The sequence below is a fragment of the Chlorocebus sabaeus genome, chromosome 14, assembly GCF_047675955.1.
Source record: "Chlorocebus sabaeus isolate Y175 chromosome 14, mChlSab1.0.hap1, whole genome shotgun sequence".
Lineage (NCBI taxonomy): Eukaryota > Metazoa > Chordata > Mammalia > Primates > Cercopithecidae > Chlorocebus > Chlorocebus sabaeus.
Genome location: NC_132917.1, coordinates 103,621,941 through 103,645,214, shown reverse-complemented (window position 1 = coordinate 103,645,214; position 23,274 = coordinate 103,621,941). Strand labels below are relative to the sequence as shown.

Here is a 23,274-nt window from a genome sequence, read left to right as displayed (position 1 = left end):
GATCGTCCCAGCACCAGGGCTGTCCCAGGACTGTGCATCAAATACCAAAACAGGGTAGCCCTTCTCCAGCCAACTCCTCCCTACCTGGATGCCAGTGAAGCTCAGTCTTGGGTGAATCCACGGTGAACAAAGAAATAGTCCTTCAGGGTTTAACCACTTCTTGTCAAAATTGCCTGATAATATGCACTTCTTTGTTACGTAAACGAAAGACCTGTGGCAATGGAAGCTTTTCCTGTGATTGTTACTGATGCTTTTTTTTTTTTTTTTAAGAGTTTCAAGGGATAAATTTCCCTGACTGGGGAAAGGGTACTTTCGGCAGTGGTTTGTTTATGTCACTTCGGGACATCAGAGTCATAGGCATTCTTTTTTTTTTTCAACTTTTACTTTAAATTCAGGGAGTACAGGTGCAGATTTGTCACCTGGGTGTATTGCGTGATGCTGAGAATTGGGGTATGGATGATCCCATCACCCAGGTACCGAACATAACACCCAAGAGGTAGTTTGTCAGCCTCTGCCCCCATCTCTAGCATTCTTAACTATGTGCCAAAGCGCTGAACCTAACAGCATAGCTGGAGGCAGCTCTATTGCCAAGATCACCTAGACCGGACTAAGCTGATTGTTTTTATTTACCCCTGGTGATGGGCTGAATTATGTCCCCCAAAAATCAAATACTGAAGTCCTAACTCTCAGCAACCCAGAATATGACTGTATTTGTAGGTAGCGACTTTAAAGAGGTAATGAAGTTAAAATGCGGTGATAGAATGAGCCCCACTCCAGTGTGATTGGTGTCCTTGTAAGGAGGAGATTAGGACACAGACTCACACAGAGGAAAGACTATGGAAAGACACAGGGAGAAGGCAGCATCTACAAGGATCAAGAAACCAACCCTGCTGACACCATGATCTTGGACTTCTGGCCTCCAAAATTATGAAAAAATAAATTTCTGTTGTCTACGCCACCCAGTTGGTGGCACTTTGTTATAGCACCCCTGTCAAACACTTTTCTTTGAGCGACTCCAATAAAAGAATGTTTTCTAAACCAAAATCCCTAAAGCTAATATTTGTCGGATGCTTACAGTGTGCTGAGAGCCTCACAGCGGTATCTGTGTACCTGGATAGCTACACGTGTAAATAAAGAATATTAATCATACCAGCATTGTTGTATGTTGTAGTGAGTGAGGATTGCATCGGTCTATTTTAGCTGCTGGGTTCCACCATTAACCTTTAAACTTCACAGCAGCCTTGCAAGGTATTTTTGTCCCCGTTTTACAGAAGACAACAGCAAGGTCCAGGTTCTACTAACAAAAACGATGGGAAAACTAAAACTCGTGCTTTTCTCCCAAGTATTTAAACACAGTCACATGTCACTTAACGACAGGAATACACGCTGCGAAATACGTTGTGGGGCAATGTTATTGCTGTGCAAACATCATAGAGTGTGCTTACACAGACCTAGATGGTACAGCCCGCTACACACTGAATCTCTATGGTCTGGCCTATTGCTCCTGGGCTAAAAACCTGCACAGCATGCTTCTGTACCGAATACTGTAGGCAACTGTAACACAGTAGTAAGCAATATGTATCTAAACATAGAAAAAATAGCAAAAATATGGTATAAAAGATTTTTTTCAAATGATCCTCCTATATAGCGCACTTACCATGCATGGAGCTTGATGGTCTGAAAGTTGCTCTGGGTGAGTCAGTGAGTGAGGACTGAATGCGAAGCCCTAGGACATTACTGTACACTGCTGTAGACTTTAGAAACACTGGATACGTAGGCTACACTAAATTTATTTTAAAATTTCTTTCTTTCATAATAAATTAACCTTAACTTACTATAACTCTTTATAAATTTTTTAATTTTTCACTTTTCGACTCTTGTAATAACATTTAGCTTAAAATGCAAACACATTGTAGATATACAATATCATTATTCTATAAATAATGATATAGAATATCATTTTTCTATAAACTAGTTTCTATTTGTTTTTTACCTTTTACACTTTTTTGTTAAAAATTAAGATCCACATACAATGTGCCTAGGCCTACACAGGGTCAGGATCTCGGGATTGTCAATATCACTGTCTTCTACCTCCACATCTTGTTTCACTGGAGGGTCTTCAGGGGCAATATCACGCATGGAGCTGTTGTCTCCATGATAGCGTGTCTCCTTCTGGACTCCTCCTGAAGGCTGTTTTACAGTTAACTTTTTCTTTTTTATCTCTTTAATAAGTTATTAACACTCCAAAATAACAATTAAAAGTATAATCTAATAAATAAACCAGTAACCTAGGTGTTTACCATCATTATCAAGTATTCAGTACAGTACATAATTGCATGTGCTATACTTCTATACAAGGGCAGTGCAGTAGGGTACCTACACCAGCATCACCACAATCATGTGAGCAATGCATTATACTGTGACATCCCAATGGCTATGAAGTCACTAGGCAATAGGAAATTTTCAGCTCCAAGATAATTTCACATGACCACCATTGAATGTGCGGTTCCTTGACCAACCTGTCCTGATGCAATGCCTGACTGTACTTCTGCAGCTACACTGAAGAAGAGGCACTGAGGACTAGAGGCATCCAGGGAATCACAACTCAAAGAGGTTAGTGACCTGCTGGCTCATATCCCAGCAGGTGGCTGATGGGTGTGAGAAAGAATTGGCTTCCAGGGCCATGTGCTTAACCATGACAGCTTACCTCCCCTTTCTTCCTGTTCCTGGAATTGTCACTTCCGGTGAGCCTCAGCTACCAGGAACCATCGCTGAACTAGTGTGGACTTACACAGTGCACAAGAGTGTGTAGCATGACCTGTTTAAAACTTGAGTCTGGATTCCTATTGATCTTAATTTAAGCCATTCCAAATTTCTCAGTAGCATGATTTGTTTTCTGATTGTCTTCCTATTTACGTATTTGTCTACTGAAGAAATGAGTTTGGAGTTCTAGGTTCAACTTTATGTATTTCAAAATTTATGTCTGTTGCTAGCTCTGTTCCATTGCCATTTAACACATGCATTTCACGTAATGGAATTAGAAAACGAGACAGTGCCTTTTCTCCGGGAAAGCTCCATTGCATCTCTTTTTGCTGTGAGGCTGGAGGAGCCGCCTTCCTGAGAGGCAGAGGAATGCCCTGTCTTGTCCTTGACGTTCAGTTCCTACCCCATTCAGACACTGAGGCCATCCACAGAACAGACCCAGAGAATATCCAAGCAAGGTGCAGGATGCCAGCTCTGTGTCCACTTGCAGACCCATGTTTGTAGGATCACCCACTTTCATCTGCTCTGACCTCAGAGATTAGCCTAACCAGCCCCTACAAACTGCAACCCAGTTCCTGCCCTTCCAGCCTGTCTCCTCCATCCTACCAGATGGTTCCTGGTAGCTAAGGCTCACCAGGAGGGGAAGGGAGATATGGAAATATACATCTCTGTGCTGACTCTGTATGCTTTGTTTTTCATTCTTAGGTTTTCCAGAACCAGTGATTTCCAAATTATGTTCATTAGGAAACAGAACTAAAGAATATGCCTCTGATCTACTTATTTATCAGCCTGAATACTGACTTCAGAGACTTTCAAAGCAAAGCAATAGGTGAGGAGTAAAGACAGTGTTTCTGCTGATGCTTCAGGACCTGCTGTGTGGGTAGGGTGGCTCACTAGTCATCCTGAAAGGTAAGCTCTGACATGGAGATGTTCAAGCACGAGCAGCCTGAGTCCTCTGGAACAGCGGTTCCCAACCTTTTTGGCCCGAGGGACTGGTTTTGTGGAAGACAATATGTTTCCACAGACCAAAAGAGTGGGAGATGATTTGGGGAGGATTCAAGAACATAACATTCACTGTGAACTATCTATTTCTATTATTATTACATTGTAATATATAATGAAATAATGATACAACTCACGATAATGTAGAATCAATGGGAGTCCTGAGCTCGTTTTCCTGTAACCAGATGGTCCCATCTGCAGGTGGCAGGAGACAGTGACAGTGCATCAGGTGTTAGATTCTCATAAGGAGCCCACAACCTAGATCCTTCACATGCACAGTTCATAACAGGGTTTATGCCTCCGTGAGACTCTAATGCCACCATTGATCTGACAGGAGGCAGAACTCAGGGGGTAATATGAGCAATGGGGAGTGGCTGTAAATACAAATGAAGCTTCACTGGCTCACCAGCCATTCACCTCCCACTGTGTGGCCCAGTTCCTAATAGGCCACCAATCAATACCGATCTGTGGCCCAGGGATTGTGGACCCCTGCTCTGGAGCATTCGATTGGCATTGGTGTCAACCATTCACCTCAAACTTGCTTCATTTAAGACACAAATAACATAAGTGACAAAGCCAGTTTTTAATCTGCTGGGATCACTGCTCTAAAGATGAAGTGAATGAGAATCACAATAAGAAGTAGAGAAGTGTTTGCATGTTAAATTAAAAATGACTTTTTTCCTGGATTTTCCTCATCTAATTAAAACACAAGTAAAGTTGGGTTATGAAGCTTTTAACTATTAAACTATTTGGCTAGTATAAGGATTAGGCAGAAAGGGACCAAATAATTTTTTTTTTTAGGTTTTTGAAGTGATCTTATCACCATGAGAAAAAAATCCTCACTCTTGAGATAAATGTTATAATTGTACTTGTGATAAAAATCATTCCTGGTTTGTTCTAATCTCAATACAATCTCAGCTGTGTATTTAGTATTTTAAAAGGTTTTCTACAAGACTTTTTACAACAATAAAATATTAATTTTTCTCTTCAACATTATTCCAATCAGCTTGGTTAATGTGATGAGAAGTGCATCGCAGGGTAACGAGTGCCGTGTTATTAGCCACCAAATGCTCCACACGATGCTGCAGTCTTTCAGAAGCAAAGGGCACATTGAAATAAAATCACACTAAAAGTGTTCTTCTAGGTTTATATCCTATAATAGCAATCACCGCCTCAGTGCCGGCGTTTCTTAGGAAGGACTGACTGGCTGAGGTTAACTGCCCAGAGTACAGTTGAAGGCCACCAATTCCTCCCAGCTACTCATTAATCCCCAGGAAATCTCCTGAATCCTGGCAGTTATTGTTCAATCCTTTATAGATGATTTCCTGAGTATTTTGAGTGCTTGTTCTCCCCAGGAACACCTACAGCTGGCCAGATCGTGTGTGTATAGAGAAGAAAACTCTTTTTCTTAAAAGTGGATTGAATTTCAACCTCCCTATAAAGACCCCTTATGGGCCAATGACTCAGAAAAAGCCACTTTAATTGCGTTTTGGCTTCTCTCCTTTTCTAAGGGAGCAAGAGACTAGAGAAGCCAGGGAAAGTCAGGGACGGACGACAGAGGAGCCCAGTCACTCAAATTCTTTCTGGCTTCTAGCAATCACCCAGTCGAAGGTGGGGCTGCTGGTGAGGACAACAGGACCCGGCAGAACAGGTGCACCTGGGAGGAGGGTTCAGAGCCAAGACACTAAGCGCCCTCCCTCAGGACAGCCGGGATGGCCAACTGGACCCCAGACTCAACTCGGCAAATGGGGGCAACTCCAACGATCTACTTCCGCAACACTGAGTAATTTCTAGCCACAAAGTCCCACACATGCAGTTTTAATATTATAAAAATGTGAAGACAAATTAGTCAAGTCAGGGCACTAAATAAAATTAAAAATTCTTGTCCTCTATTCAGAAAGGATTTTGTATTTTTATCTCAGCATTTAGTGTTTTCTAATTCAGGTTTCTGATATTTAAAAGCTATGTAAATAAGAGAGGTTATTCTAAACTACAAATTAATTATCATTGTCCAATGTTAACTAAACTTGCTAGGAAGATATCATTATCTTGTGTGTCCGTGTGTGTGTGTGTGTGTGTGTGTGTGTGTGTGAGAGGAGAGAGAGAGAGAGAGAGTCTTCTGAAGTCAAAATGACCCTTTATGTTTTATATGTTAATATCCTTTATTCCAAAATCAGTTTTCTACCACTTATTTGTATCTCATAAGAGAAATAATTCTTCAGTAAAAATACAGATTTATCAACTATATAGTTGAAAATTAGTATATCCCTATTCTGACTGAAGACTGTTAGGTTCTCTTCCTAAGTCACCTAAGATTAAAGACAAAAGACTGAATACATAGAAAAGACACATATTTTGTTTATAAATTAAAGAGAAAAAATGTGAGGACCCTGTCTCAAAGCAGCATCAACAAGTCTTCTGAAGTCATGATCAGGAAAATCTCCAGTGTCTTCTTTTGAACAAGACAATGGAAGAAAACTTGTTCTCAAAATCAAATCCATTCCCAATAGCCCTATATCCATAGACTCATTCTCTTACTTCTTGCAGTGGGTTTCCCAATGTAGATTTATGAAACGTTGTCTTAAATTAGTCCAATAAAAGTCAACAAGCTGTGATGGGGCAGCTGGCGGGAAAGTCTGGCTCTGTAGTTCCATGAGGAGTTTAAGGTGCATTGTGATGTGGTAAACACAAAGGGAATAATGAGAGTTGCTTTTTAAACAGGGTGGAGTTTGGGGAAATTTCTTTTCATTGTTTCCTCATTTCACAACGTCCACACAAGCAAAATTACAGTATTTCATTATTTCTACATCTTAGACGTTCACAGAAATACACAGCAATTCAGCCAAACAAAAATAGTGTTGGATTCAGTCTTTATGTGCTTTGGTATTGGCATGGCTTTAATCACAAAATGCTTCAAACAGAGCCCTGAGCCAAAAATGTGGGTTGGAGGAAGTGTTCGTACACCATCGGCCTTTATGACCTCTAATTCAGAGGGAAGCAAACCGGTTAGCTCAATTGAACTTCCTTTCCCTAAAATGACTCCAAATTCCAGAGCGTAAGAAGCAGAAATACTGTCTGTGGCTGACTTCAGCCTTACACACGATCACCCTCTCCCTGAAGGCTATTGGATGACTTGCTAAATGCAGCAAATCCTGTTGAAACCTGCAAAGTTGTTATAAAAACAGATGGACCAGGACTTCCGCAACAACTGTTTGGATGGGCAGGTATATAGTTAATTATTATGTTTTTGCTCACCCTTTCAGAATTCATAAACTCTGCTTCAAGGTCAGGGCATGCTTTTGCTGTACTTTTAACAGGTCATTTATTCCGAAAATGTTTTGGGGCTGGGTTTTGTTTTTTTGGTTTCTTTGTTTTTGTTTTTTTAATAGCTACGTATCTCTATGGGGAAAACCAACAGCCCAGTTTGAAGGAGATGCCATGTGACCAAATGTTGTTTTTCTTAAAATTTTTATTTTTTACCCTGTTTTTCTTAAAAAGCTGTATGTTTCAAATTATTGGTATATGTCAAATACTCTGCTAATAACTTTATGTATGTTATCTTTTTAAATCTTTACAGTAATTTTATGAAGCAGATATTTCATTACCATTCTCATTTTATACACTGGAAGTCAGAAAATTTTTAAACCTTTGCTAAATTTCTTTCTCTTACTTATTGCAAAATTTTGCAACTGAGATGTGTTTTTGTGAGGATTGACTCAGCAGACAAAATGAGATTTGTATTTCCCTCCCTACAGTCATATTCACTCAAAGGACTTTTTTAAGCACTGTATCAGATATTCATTACCTTGTCATTTTCTGTAGTTTTCTTAATTTCATGAAACAAGAAACCACATCCCAAAGACCAAATTACAAACCTCAGGTAACTAACTGTAGCCCATTTTCACCTAAGCAAACTCCTCTAAACCACCAGAGCTTTGTAATGACAGGTTGAAATTATGATGCTTTTCCTTTTCACACTAGTGTAGAACTAACTAGAAAATTTTTAACTAGAACATTCAAATAATCAACATAGAAATGTTATAGAATAAATAAATTCAGTCTCTGTGGTCCCCTTGGAATGCTGAAGTCTTTACGTCTTTTTAAATAAAGATTTTTTTCTCTTCTCTTCCCAAGGTCTCCTCAAAAAAATGGTACCAATGTCATTACATTCCTACTTTTGCCCTACACACAGACACACACACATACACACAACAGTCTCATTCTTAGAGGAAGAAATAATGAACAGGGTATTTGAATAATAAGCTAATTAACTGCATGCAGCCTACACTACTATCAGCTTTCTATTCGGCTTAATGTATATTACCTATGTAATCAAGAACTACACCTTGGGCTATCAACACCTCAGCCCAAATAATCAAAGCAGCTCCTGGCTTAAAAAAAAAAAACAATATGCAAGCAAAGTAAATCTATATTCTTATGAATTTATGTATGGTTCAAAGTTCTTAGATAGTCTTTCTGTGAATTTCTGATTCTATCATTATTGTTAAAAATTAGTGAAATATTCATGAACAGTTTCTTATGTCAGTTTACACTATTAACACAAACATTTACTTAATAAACCTTTTATCTAAGTATAGAAGAGTCTTCATCATAAATTATAACATAGTAGCACCTGTGGAAGAATCACAGGAAACATGTTATCTCCTAAAAGGGTATCTTTTAAAAAGTTCAAATACAGTGTAACTATTAAAATGGCTGTTTCAGCCATCTGAATGTTTTCACAGGAGAAACCTGTAAATCTGCATTTGTTTTACAAATATATTTCACATTGATTACCAGATCATTATCAGTCTGGAAGGAATTGTTGTTTTTCCAAATTTCAATAAATAGGAAATGATCCTTGAGGAATAAATACATAATAAAATACAAAGTGGAATTGCTTTGTTTTCCAGCTGCAAAATCGCTAATCTGTGACCCTGGTTTATATCACCACAATTCTGAAGGGGAGAATTAGGTTATGAATGGATGTGGCTGAGAAACAGAGGTTGAAGAGAAAGGATATGACACTTCTCAATCAAGACCAGGGTGTTAAGAAAATGCATAATGCAGTGTGAGGTCCTTCCTAATAAACCAGTGACCAGTACAACTAAAATACATCCACCAAGGCCTGTGGTTGGAGGCCAGGCAAAAGAGACATGGAGAAATTATCTTCTTAGATAAACATCACATTGCGGATTATATTTATATGTTTTTACTAGAGTTGATAATAGACTAAGGTGTATGCACATTATAAACACTCAGGATATGCAATGATTTTAATGTGACTATCTGTGCTCCAGGGAAATGGAACAGTTATGTGAAGGTAAAAATCAGGAAAATGTATTGATATTGAAAAAGTTTAAAACTTTACCAACTTTTATTTTATTCTAGTGTAGTACTAAGATTTTAATTTAAAAATAATGTAATGATCAATGTAGAGATGCTATAAAATAACAAAATCAACCCTTTTGGTTTCAAAGCGATTCGATATCTCTGTTAGCCACACAGCGTTTTAAAAGTGGAAAGATTTATTGCTTTGGGACAAACATAATAGACTGTAAACCAAGCTACCATAACAACTATAAAAACTTATCTTGTGATTCTCTACCTCTAGGCTCACCTCTGCCCAAGGAAGACCTGAAAACCTTTCTATTCAATCAATAGACTATGTTTTGAAACATTTATCACACCTTGTGATAAGGTAGCTTAACTATTGCAGTGAAGTGCCTACACACTTGGTTTGTCTTACCTTGTAGTAATAAGAACAAAGGAAATTTTGATTCACTCGGGTGGGATGAAATGTATCCATATCATAGCAATATTAGGACCTTTTAATCGTCTTTCTATAAGAAAAGATGAAAATGCCTTAGTTATGGGAGATTAAATGCTCATTCAGTAATTGCAATGGACAGTATGCTTTCAGAGTGGGAGAATTAAATTAAAAGAAAGACAACTCTGGAAAATGTAGTAGTGGTAGAATTAGAGAATGTTTCATCAGATCCTGATGTCTCTACAGTAATGAATCTGCCAAAAGATAATAATATTTTAGTGAAAGGTGTGATTGGATAAGTCACATTATTTATTAACTGTTACCCTAAAATATCACTTTTGTCTTATTATTAAGAATGGTTAGAGGGCAGCAGGGATGCCTGACACAAGGCATTAAAAATGGATTGTGTCTATCAGAAATCCTGGAAGACGTGATCCGCCACACTCTACGTGTGGTGATGGAACTTGCTAATACCTGACAGCCGGGCATTCTCAGCCCACGACCAGAAAGGTCTCAGTCAAGTCCCCAAGATCAGCCAGTTGTCACTTGATCTTTTTCAATGGCCTAAATAAGAAGTGGTCTTTAATTTCTGAATTTGCTTTCTGAAGAATTTCAAATAGATACAGGTGTTTAAGAAGATGGCTAGAGACCAGGGAAGATGAAGGTTGTGACTGATAGAAAAGTGTCCGCAAGCTATCTCCAGAGGTTACTGGCATTCTTCTGCCTTTATTAGGAAATAATTATTTCCCTGTTTTCATGACCAGTTTAATTTCACTACTCATATTCATTCCCAAGGAGTGTATGTAATATGGATTATGATGTGAAAATAGATGCCACCAAAGAACAAAATAATATACACTGCTTCAAGCAAAGCAGGCAGGAAGGCTAAGGAAGCAACTGGCAATCCAGGGTCTTAGGTTTCTGAGAGCTTGGAATTAATGCCCTGAATGGTGATATTAATCATAAGTCTAAAACAGTTCTGACAAATTGATAGGCATTTAGTTGGTCACCATTAAAAAAAAAGAAAAAAAAAAGCTGGAGGAGAAGTAAGGAAAAATCCAAGATGGAAATAGGGTGGTAAGGCCAGGCACGGTGGCTCACACCTGTAATCCCAGCACTCTGGGAGGCCAAGGCGGGCAGATCACTGTCGGCAGAAGTTTGAGACCAGCCTGATCAACATGGTGAAACACAGTCTCTACTAAAAATACAAAAATTAGCCAGGCGTAGTGGTGGGTGCCTGTAATCCCAGTCACTCAAGAGGCTGAGGCAGGAGAATCGCTTGAACCCGGGAGGTGGAGGTTGCAATGAGCCGAGATCATGCCACTGTACTGCACTCCAGCCTGAGTGACAGAGTGAAACTCCATCAAAAAAAAAGAAAGAAGGAAGGAAGGAAGGGAGGGAGGGAGGCAGGGAGGGAGGGAGGAAGGAAGGGAGAAAGGGAGGGAGGGAGGGAGAGGGAAGGGAAGGAGGGAGGGAGGAAGAAAGGTAGAAGAAGGAAAAGAAAAGAAAAGGAGAAGAGAAGAAACGAAAAGAAGGAAGGAAGGAAGGAAGGAAGGAAGGAAGGAAGGAAGGAAGGAAGGAAGAAGGAGAAAATAGGAAAGAAGAAAGAAGGAAGAAGGAAGAAAGAAAGAAAAACAAAAAGCTAACCAGCCCAGGATATCCTTTCATGAAACACTGGCTAGACATTACACCCATAGGAGACTTTCTAAGTGCGATACCTCTTTCTCTAAGTCTCAAGCAGGGTTAATGTTAGCAGGAGAGAGACAAGTCCTTATGTACTGGGAAAAATGATCTAAATTCTCGGTACATTTCTGTTTAAACTCCTTGTGGATTATAGAACTTAAAAGTGAAAAGAAACCTCAGGGATATCAAGAAAGAAACCCTCCTCCTAAGGTGAGCCCACACACAGGCAGGAACAGAGCTACGCTTGCTCCAGTTGTGCTAGCACACTGCTAGGACTGCTGAGACACTGCACAACATCCACAACACCACCCTGGTCAGTGTTCCTGAAACTGTTTGCATCAGAGTCTTGTCACTTTTCTTCCAAAGACTTTGAAATGTGGCTCTAGCCCTCTTGAGTCACTAGTGCATATTTATTAATAGCATCTCATTATTCTGGTTTTATTTTTCTTCTTACTGATCACAATTTTACAATCTGGCCCATAGCTTCGCCTACTAAATCCCTGCACATGTAAAGTGCCAAACATTATTAAATGAAACTTTTTATTTAATTGCACTATATTTACAAAATCCCACCGAAAGTCCACAATAGTGAAAAATTCAGTAAGTTAACTGGTTATTTCATGTGAAACAAACCCTCAAAAGTAAGCCTTCTTCCCCTAACATCCATGCAATGAGTTGGCTTTTTGTTGAGTTGCCTGACTTCGTTGTTTGTGAACACCTTCTGTGTCCAGATCAGGTATTTCCAATATTTTCTACATAAAATTCCAATTTAATGATTATCCATGTCTCACATTCTTTCGAAAAGTTGGTCTACCAAACTGCCTTTATAAGGAAATAATTATTTCCCTGATTTTTGTTTTTTAAAAGGGCAGCAATTTAAATTGCTATAAAAGAGTTAATGGCAATGGGAATCAGAATGAAAGCAGCTTCTCCAACACTGAGCACAAGGTCAGCTGTCTACTTTCTAGGTCCTAGTGCAAAATGACAATGGGAAGCCTTGTTTGAAACAGCAGGAATAAAAAAAGCTTTTTTTTTTCTTCTACCTTTCTTTTGAGCTATCATAGTATTTATAAATTGTTATTTAATATGGTATTGCTGGCACAGTGGTAATTGCCAGGTAAGTGTGGACAACTCTGTGTGAGGTGCATGCACCTGCTCTCGCCCCTCCCCATGCCGTTTCCAGACCTGTGGGTGAAGTGAGAAGTCAGCAGCCTAGAACTCGTTCTGGGGAGCAGGAGACTGGAGGCAGCAAAAGGCAGTCACCAGCACACACTTGATTTTATTTACAAAACACAAATTCAAAGACAAAATTATAAGAAATTCAAAGTAGTGATCACAGCACAATCAACCCCTTCTCACCCTAGGTGACCACACGGTCCACATACCCTATCTCAAATCCTAAGTGTTAGTTTGACTTATGTAATGATATGACTGTCATTGACGTTAGTCTGACAGTGTATTTTTAAAATAAATGTGTAACATTAAAATAGACTTTTGAAATATGGAAAGTTATTAGTTAATATTTGAATACCTTCAGGGAACCCAAAGTCCTGAAGACCTAGGTAGAGAAAATAAAATTATCATTCCAAATATTACCACTAACTCCTAATATCTATTAGGTCCTATTTTGGGTGTCAGGCAATTGCTTTCATTGCCCCTTTAGTAGGTACCTCTATTTGACATTTCCTCATTCTTCTAGAGCAGCATCGTTCAACAAGATTGTCACTGGTCGAATGAGGTTATTTTGCTCCCTTGAAAGGTGGCTACTCTGAATTGAGATGTGCTAAAAAGTAGAGGGTACATACTGATTTATAAAAAGGAATATAAAATATTATACACACACACACACACACACACACACACACACACATATATATATATATATATATATATAGAGAGAGAGAGAGAGAGAGAGAGAGAGAGAGAGAAAGAGAGAGTCTTGCTGGGTCACACAGGCTGGAGTCCAGCAGCATAATCTCAGCTCACTGTAGTCTCTGTCTCCTGGGTTCAAGTGAGTCTCATGCCTCAGCCTCCCAAGCAGCTGGGATTACAGGCACACACCACCACGCCAGGCTACTTTTTTTTGTATTTTTAGTAGTGATGGGGTTTTGCTATGTTGGCCAGGCTGGTCTCAAACCCCTGACCTCAAATAATCTGCCCATCTCAGCCTCCCAAAGAGCTGAGATTACAGGCAGGAGCCACCACTCCCAGCCTCATATATAATTTTTAAAATATAGATTACATGTTGAAATGATCATATTTGGGATATAGGTTAAATAATGTATATTATTGCAGTTAGTTCCAGCTCTTTCTTTTCATTTTTGTAAATGGTTACTTGAAAATTTTAAATTACATATGTGACCCAAATCTGTGGCTCACATATCTTATTTATTTATTATAGAACCGTCACCTTCTGCTGTTATTATCTCAAATACACATCCCCAAGAATAGCATAATCTATCCTTGTCCATGGTGTCCTTGTGCTGTCTTTTGATTGTCCAGGATTTTGCTCTGGTTCTTGAAGGACTAAGTAAATGCACCTCAAAAACAATAGAATGAAAATGGGACTGGAATCAAGGGATCTGGAGTATGGTTCTTACTATTTCACTGAGATGACTTGAGCTCCTTTTCTGTAAATAAAAAAATGAAATTGAACCAGATTATCACTTGGGTCCCTTCCAGTTCTAACTTGAGTGTCTTTCCCTGCATATGTAAAAGCACTTCTGCTATCAGTAAAGTCATGTTGAACTTTTACAACAAGAACTTCCACCAACACCCAACTCCCCAAAACTGACTCAGAGCTTTAAGAATTATGAATTGGCATGTACATTAATACCACTCCTCAGAGTAGCTATTAATTAGAAACAAGGTAATGCATCTTTACAATGGAGAGATCTGTCAGTCACCCTCTGGACAAGAAAGAAGTCGAACTGGGTGAGCATCCTGCCAATCAGGAGTCAACCCGGCATCACGTGCCTCCCGATGGGGAGACGAGAGCACCTCCCAAAAGAACAGGAGTAGTGCTTTCCTCAGAAAGGTTTGTCCTGCATCTAATAAGAAGAAATGTGTCACATTCAGAATGTGGCACATCCTGCAGGACATATCAAAGCCTTCCATATCTTGAAGAGCACAGAGTGGGTTTAGGGGTATGTTTGAGATTGGGAAAGAGCACAAAAATTCAGCAGTCAAATGTAATGAATGAGTCTCAATTAGCTCCTGAATCAAAAAGCAACTCAAATAAAAAAGTTATAAAGGCAGTTGATCAGACTTTAAAAAGGAAGAAATCCTGCCACTTGCAGCAACACGGATGAACCTGGAGGACACTATGCTAAGCAAAACAAGTCACTTACAAAAAGACAAATACCACAGGATCCCGCTTAGGTGAGGAATTTAAAGTCGTCCAACTCATAGTAGCAGAGTAGGAGGGTGGTTGCCAGGGCTTAGTGGGGAGAAGGGGATGGGCTGGTTTTGGTCAAAGGGTACAAAGTTTTAGTAATTCAAGATGAATAGGTCCTAGAGATCTACTTTACAGCATAGTCCTTACAGAAAAAAAAGTTTACTAGGAATGTAGATCTGACGTTTTGTTCTTATCACCAAATCCTATCAATAATAATAAATTAAAAGGCCAGGAAGGATCTTGTGGAAGGGATATATATGTTTTGGTACAGATAGTAGTAATCGTTTCACAGATGTCTGTTTGTCTCCAAACTCACCAAGTTGTTTATGTTAAATATGTAGGCATTTCTTTTGTATGTCAATTAGACCTCGATAAGTGGTTTCAAAAAAGATATTTGAGAACAACTGAGAAAACTGAGTGTGGATTGTGTGTTAGATCTCATTTTTACATCAGCGACTTTCCTGAGTGTAGACATGGTGAAGTGGTTATACAGGCTAATTCTGGTAACAGTGGGGTGATTTGTCATGGTATCTGTGAACTACTTATGAACAGTTTGACAAAAGAGGAGATAGAGCGTGAGAAAGAGAATAGATATGACCACAGGCTAAGAGTTGGTGAATCTGAATCTAGCTGGGGGACATAAAGATGTTCATTGTATTATCCTTTCAACTTTTCTGTGAGTTGGAATATTTTCAAAATTAAAAAAAATTAAACTAATAAATAATTTCTTCAAGAACATCAATACAACTTGCATAGAATTAATATGCCTTGTGTTTGCCATTGTATAACATTTTGTCATTATGGAATTATTATTTTTATAAAACAGACTGTCATTAATTACATTGTATTTGCTCTCCTCAGTTTTCACTTCAGTCCGACAATGTCTACCCTGGCCGGCACATGTATGAGCCCACTAGGGATTGCTAATGCATCATGAAACACAATCATTTGGACCAAAGTGGATGTTTCTTAAACTTACACTTATTTTAAAGATAGAACATTCTTCTTGGGCACATTTTGCCAAATGTTTGTTTTCAGGAATTTGCCAAATATTTATTTTAGGGGTCAATTTGCCATGGGTGATTTTTTTTTTCTATTTACTATCTATCTTCCTATTCCTTTCCCTACTTTTTTTAAAGTTATCTTTCAAAGGAAATTTTTAATCAGCTATATTTGTATTACTCCAAATATGTAATGTGGCTATTCTTTCCCTGTCTTATTGTTTATTTCACAGATAATGAAGTTCAATTGGATATAAATCAAGTCACATGAGCTAAAACTTGCCATGTCATTAGTATCATGCTCTATACAGGGTATTTGACGGGGTGTGAGTAAACATGCTACAAGGTCTCTGTCATTCACAGGGTGAATGGGATTGACACCTGAACCACAGTTAGAAGTTATAGATTGGTAATCAATATGTAAAATATGCAGGTGTATTTTTGCTCAATTGGTAGTCAATATGTAAAATATGCAGGCATATTTTTGCTTGAAATTCTTCTCCTAGAATCAATTCCCAACTTCTTCCCCTGGCAGCAGGTCACTCAACCACTGACTGCAGTCTCCCTCTCCAGCATTACTCCCTCTTCCTCACTTCATTTAAAACATCCTCCTCTCTGATCAGTCTTTGGAACTTCCTGCTCTGCTGGGCATGCACTCTTTTCTCTCCACCAGACGCTGGTCTCACTGTCCTCTCCTGCCATATCTCATCCTAAGAGATCCAGTTCAAATGACATGTTCCTTCTTTACTTTCTTCTTTTGGAAGCAGCCTGTGATTAGTCCCACTTTTCTTTCAGACCACCTAGTTTCATGTTTCATTTTCTTATATCAGCCACTCCATTCTGGTTTGTTTTTCCTATGTTCTCATCTAAATAAAGGCAGAGACCACAACTTACTCATCTTTCCTAAAACTGCACCATACTTTACACATAGTACTTATTCATTAACTATTTGTATTTAAATGTATAAAAGATGCTTATAGCTTAATTAACTCCCCTCAAAAAATTTTTTAAGCATTTAAAAAAATACATAAACCCATGTAGTTCCAAGAAGTTCCGTCAATCATAGTGCTAGTTTATCAGATTAGGAAGTCTAAACATTTGGGCGTCTGAGTTGGTCCCTAGGAATGCCTAGAAACCAGAATTCTATAGGGCCCTATCACATGACCACTCTGATCTACCCCGGGTTCCTCCCCCGGCTATAAAACATGAACCTCCAACACTGCATCGTCTCAGTTCTCTGAAAGCAGACACCAAGATGGTACAAGACACGCAAGAGATTTATTAGGAAAAAAAGCCTAGGAGGGGAATGAGGAGGGAAGGAACCAGACAAGGCTGAGAGGACTCACAGACCACAAGGAAGCTGTGACAAAGGGAAGGAAGTCGTGATGAGACCAGAGTCACAAAGAACACCGCAGAAGGTTTTCTTCATGTAACAAAATCATTTAAACCAAGGGTGTCTAATCTCTTGGCTTCCCTGGGCCGCACTGGAAGAAGAATAATTGTTTGGAACCACACATAAAATACACTAACAATAGCTGATGAACAAAAAAATGTAAAAACAACTCATAGTGTTTTAAGGAAGTTTATGAATTTGTATTGGGCCACATTCAAAGCTGTCCTGGGCCACATGCGGCCCCATGTCATGGGTTGGACAAACTTGATTTAAACATTTAAACTTTTCTCGAATTGGACCAAGTAAATAATTACATGAGAAAGACAAAATATTTTTACATAAGATATTAAATCAAGCCCGTGTATAATTGTGTAAGAGCATGTGATAGATAATTTTAAGTGGCAACCTGGTTAAGGTATGGTGCCCAGCTATTTGGTAAAACGCCAGTCTAGATATGGCTCTGAAGTTGGTTTGTGTGTGTGTGGTCTTTATTTAGGTTAACATTCAAATCAGTAGACTCTGAGTAAAGCAGTTCACCCTCCATAATATGGCTGAGCCTTATCCAATCAGCTGAATAAGAAAAAGCACTGAAGTCCCCTGAGAAAGAGGGAATACATCCTATCTTATGGATTTTGTCTCTCTGGAGAACCCAGACTAATATAGTGAAGGAGTGGGTTTTATCAGAAAATGAGCCTAGTACCTAAAATACTTCTCTTCCAAAATTGGTGTGCTGGTCTTTAAATAATCCTTATATCTTTTTTTAAGTATAAGTTTACATTTGTTTACTTTTATGTTACATGAGACGCACTTCACAAGCAATTCACACAAAGTTCTGGGAGGCGGCTACTTAGACTCTAAGTGTGCCTGGGATCTGTTCACTGTCACAGAGTGAGCACTTTTTGAGTGAATAAAGCTTACTAATTATCACATATCTTGCTACATTACAGTTAAATTGGTTAGCCGTTTCTACAATATAACTGTAACCCAGTTACAGGAAGATGTTTGTGTACTCTCCAGTGACTCTAACAGGAGGCTGCCTATGCAAGTACAAAATGGGTGGAATGATGTTCTTTAGCTGATAGCAGAAATGGACAGTCAGCCTTCACCAACACACCCCACCTTGTGTCTCATACACAGAAAGTTTTAAAGATTTCCAGGAAACATATTTTACCAACTTCCTTAGTAACTAATTCCAGAAGAAATTAAGAAATCCACCTGTAAGCTAGAAGTGATGTTCGCTTGATGGCACAGAATATTCAAGTGAGTTTCTAACTCAGTTAACAATATGATAAAACTAAATATATGCACATGCAAAGTTATTAAAGATTTGTTTATGTGAGACTGATATTTGCCATGAAAATTCCTACAATTAAAATTTGATTAAAAATATAGAAATATTTTCCCCCTTTCAAAATCAGTTTCAAGAAACCCTTGATAGAATCAGCTCATTAATTCTTGGCCCCTTTAACTAATACCACATTTGAAGTCACGTGTTATAAATCAGTTTCAGTTGAGATATTAAAATCAGATTATAAGAGAAAAGCCTTGTAAATATTTGCCTCCAAATGAGTTTAAGAATAAATATATATTCAGTAATTCATCCATATTTAGCAGATATTAATAAGACAAAGCATAGCTTTAAGTTCACTTATCATTTAATACAAAGAAGGGACTAGAAAACTGTGCCTGATTAGCTTGTTTATTCTTGGGCTTGGTAATACCTTATTAAAATTTGAACTTCAAAATTGATATAATCAGTCAAATGTCAGCAGAAATATTTATTCTGTAAATGAAGCTTTAGTTAATAGAACTTCAATTTCCAGTAGTTTATATTTTCTTCTCCTCCATGAGAAAAAAGGAAAGAAAGGATACAGGAAACTTTGATAGAAGTAATACAGAGGTTTGAATTTTCCTTCTAGGTCTGTGCCAACACTAGAGGTCAGCAACCTTCCAGAAATGACGTGTCAAGTCTCCACTTAATGTAATTTACTTTTATTTTATTATTTTTTTTACATTGGAAGAACTGTAGAATTTTAGGTCAAAAAAACAGTCTAACCAATGACCTAATTTGCTGTCTTTTTGGAGGCAAAGTTCTGCAGACGTGTCAGGACTTGGCTAGTCTCACAGTTATGCTGAGACAGAACTAAACTCAAGCTCTCAAGAGCTGTGCAGGGTTAGGAACCTCCATGGCCCTTGAGAGGGACAGAAATTAGGTGTTATTAATGGTGGATAATTGTGTGGACTGATGGTATCAGAAGAGACAGGGGAAGGAAGGAAGAGGAGTGGTTGGGAGCTTTGACAAATCTTGGCTCCTGGAGAAGACAAGGGATGAAAAAGGCATAAAATGTACCAACAGCTGAAAGGTGCCAACTTCAAAGTTGCCACCACCTCTTCTTTCTGGACCTCTTCTCCACGTGGATCCCAGGACTTGGACCCTTGCTTCATTTCTTTTCAAACCCCAAAGAAAATTCCCCCAGAGAAAACGGCTCCAATTTCTAATTAACCTGGAACTATACTAAGTTCATGGCCCTCAAAACCACTCTTGACCTCAACGCCATCACTTGCCAGGCCTGACTCACACTGTGTGTGGCAGGTTTCATGTGGATCATGAGACCCCACTCCCTCCGTTGTGGTGCAGCCTCTCAGAAATGATCATCAACAAGAAGAAACGAGGAGGAATGGCTAAGCTTGGGCTTTGGGAAGCCAAAGTCTTTCTGAATCTCTGTCCAGCCAGGAGCTATGTAATTTTAGGTAACTTAGTAAGCTTCTCTAAACCTCAGTTTTCTCATCTTTACAATGGGAATTATAATTATACTGGTCTCATGAGTTTTTATAGGCATTAAATAAGATGTGTGTGGCCGGGCGCGCTGGCTCAAGCCTGTAATCCCAGCACTTTGTGAGGTCAACGCCGGTGGATTGCCTGAGGTCAGGAGTTTGAGACCAGCCTGGCCAACATGGTGAAACCCTGACTCTACTAAAAATACAAAAATTAGCCAGGTATGGTGGCGGGTGCCTGTAATCCCAGCTACTTGGGAGGCTGAGGCAGGAGAATCACTTGAACCCGGGAGGTGGAGGTTGCAGTGAGCGGAGATCATACCATTACACTCCAGCCTGGGCAACAAGAGCAAGAGCTCGTCTCAAAAAAAAGAAAACAAAAAAGATTTGTGTATATAACCCAGCTTGTTTGTATGTGAAAGGAATTTGGCCCAAACTTTCTTATTAAAAAAATAAAATGGGCATAGGGTGAGGAGGAAATATCTGGACATTTAGCTGCCAGGAGGAGAAGATTCTGCCTGTGCCTCAGTGTCCCTGGCCATGTCTTGACAGTTCTCCAATCTGCCTTTCCTCCTGCAGGCGCCTTTCTCCAAAAAAACAATGAGGGGAAGAGATGGAGAGTCCTGATTTGGTGTAGGTCTGTGCTTGGCACATGATAAGCTTTCAGTAAATGTCACCCATCTTTACTGTTGCTGTCATCAGTATCGTAAGTCACACTCACCTGTGTCTTGCTGACTCATAACAAACCGCCATGATTTTACTAAACAAGGGATCAAAGCTCACGGAAGTGAAGAAATGTGTTCTGATGATTTGGATGGTATATTCATACTTACACCATTCTCAATTCTCCCATCATGGTCCGGGACTACACCCTGGTTTTATTACTGCACGAGGCTCACTAGGAATGGCTCCAAAGCCTTCTCTGTGCTGAAATGTGGATGTTACTGAAGACATTGAAATAAAATTAGCTACGATACTCAGATTGATGCTGAGTCCAGAGATACCAAGATAATTGGCTGGCAATTTGTTTTAAGATGGAAAGGAAAATTGTATTCAATAACCAGGTTGTCTACAAGACATCAAATGACCAATTTCAAATTTTTCCATTGAGAAAATCCACTTGATTTCAATGTTTTCAATACCACATAGACACGATCTCAGTACAGTGATTTTTGTAAAATTGGCCGCTGAATCTATTCCAATTCAGGTTTGTAAAATGTCTACTTATTCCACAGTGGGAAATGTCCAACATTAGCTAGAGGATGCATTCAAAGTTTTCCCTCTATTGGGTTTAGAATACATATGACATTAGGGAGACAGAGACCCAACTGTTTCGCTTATCTCGGAGAGGCTCAAATAGTTGTTTCTCTTCTGTCTTCCCTCCACCTGATACTATCTTTTGGAAATACAGAAGAAGAATATAAGTGTATGACTCTTGAAAAGGTCAATTAGAATATCAGCTTAAGTGAATATGTAAAACAATCTAAACACTCTAAATACCCCCAAATTAAACATTTTGATGATAATTTTTAAAAGAAAATAGTCACTACCAAAAGTAAATAAATCCAAATGAGCTAACATAAATAAACATCACTTTTCCATTGTGGAAATGGGTAAACTGTACGTAAGGAAACTCAAGTGATGGGCAGACTTCCAGAATGACCCTTTCATAAGTTATGCTTTTTTTGCATCAGAACTGACCACTTTCTCTCAAGCATCTTTCCTTTTTTTTTTTTTTTTTTTTTTCTGAGACATGCAGCAGGTCAGGAGAAGAGAAATATATTAAAATAAAATTGTTAGCCTTACTCTACATCCCTTCTTTTCCACCAAAAATTGTAAAAACTGACTTCCAGTTTGGGTGAATTTGCATACATTTTTCAAAGGTAGAAGGTTTTTCAGACCAGAATTTTTTAGTGTTTCTGTAGATCATACATTTATTAACATCTCTTATAGTTAATTTTGAGCCTCTTCTCTCTTTCAATAATACTGTCATTCGAACTTACTCAACTGAAAAGAAAAACTATGTTTGAATAGACACAATGTATTTGTTTGCCTTTGTAGCATCATTAATGACAAAAACAAGAGATTATCTTGAAGCAAACACACGATATTTTACAATAAGTACCATTTTTAATATAACTCTTAAATCCCCTACATCTCTGAGTATTCTATTGGCATTTGTACCAGGTGTTATTTCACCTCTGTAAGTCTGTATCTGACAAGCGTGACAGAAAGCCCATTGCGGCTACCATGTGCCTTTGGCCGACTTTTCCCCCTTCTTCCTGTCTGGATCTCAGACAAATGTGCAGAGTTAGACAAGGTACTAACAACTGAGAGAAAGAAATCTTTGGGCTATGGATAGAAGAGTGGGGAGCTAAGGATCACTTGGGTTCCCAAAGGCATCACTGAGCCACCAGGCCTAAGCTGCCTATTCCCAGGCCTTCTGTTACTTGCAAAAGAGGCAACTTCAAGTTTCTTTAAGAAATGATGGGTTTGATTTATCATAATCCAATGTAAATTCTTTTTTTTTTTTTTTTTTTTTTGAGACGGAGTCTCACTCTGTCGCCCAGGCTGGAGTGCAGTGGCGCGATCTTGGCTCACTGCAAGTTCACGCCTCCTGGGTTCACGCCATTCTCCTGCCTGAGTCTCCTGAGTAACTGGGACTACAGGTGCCCGCCACCACACCTGGCTAATTTTTTTGTATTTTTAGTAGAGACGGGGTTTCACCATGTTAGCCAGGATGGTCTCGATCTCCTGACCTCGTGATCTGCCCACCTTGGCCTCCCAAAGTGTTGAGATTACAGGCATAAGCCACTGCGCCCAGCCATAAACTCTTAAGATTATAAAAACAAATACTACTATTTTTGGTTTAGTTTCTGCCTTTAAATTATAAAGTTCTTGAGGGCAAAAGCCATATCCTACCTCTTTAGTACCTTTGTATAACAAAGTAATGTGATCAAAGCAAACATAATAATGATTAATAGTAAGTATGAAATGAATGAAACCTAGCCCACATTGGTCTTCACTGATACAACTTTTTGTGTTGAACGCAAACTTTAAAATAGATTATATGTTATCTATTGCCGCATAACATGTTAACACAAAACTTAGTGGCTGTAAACATGAGTATTTATTATCATATGTTTTCTGTAAACCAGAACTCCAGGAGTGGCTTAGCTTGGAGACCCTCATGAGACTGCATTCATGGTTTTGGCCAGGGCTGCAGTCACCTCAAGGCTTGCCTAGGAGAGGATCTGATTCTGAGCTCACTCATTTGGCTACTGGAAAGACTCCCAAGATCTGCGCCCGAGACAATGCACATGGACCTCCCCAGGTGGCCTTCTCACGACATGAGACATGGCAGCTGCCTTCCCCAGAGCAAGCGAAAAGTCAGAAAGAGAATGGGAGAGAGACAGAGAACCCAAGAGAGAAGCCACTGTCATTGATAACCTCATTTCAGAAGTGCCTTCCCACCACTGTTGCTGTATCC

The 23,274-nt window shown here is 39.0% G+C and overlaps 1 long non-coding RNA gene across 1 annotated transcript; it reads left to right on the top strand.

Annotated features, from left to right (window-relative positions):
* Window positions 1-2,523: 2,523 nt before the first annotated feature.
* Window positions 2,524-18,197, top strand: LOC140713378 (uncharacterized). Its single transcript, XR_012095452.1, has 4 exons — window positions 2,524-2,613; window positions 3,469-3,672; window positions 6,818-6,989; window positions 17,957-18,197. It is a non-coding gene; the product is annotated as an uncharacterized lncRNA (long non-coding RNA).
* The last annotated feature ends 5,077 nt before the right edge of the window (window positions 18,198-23,274 follow it).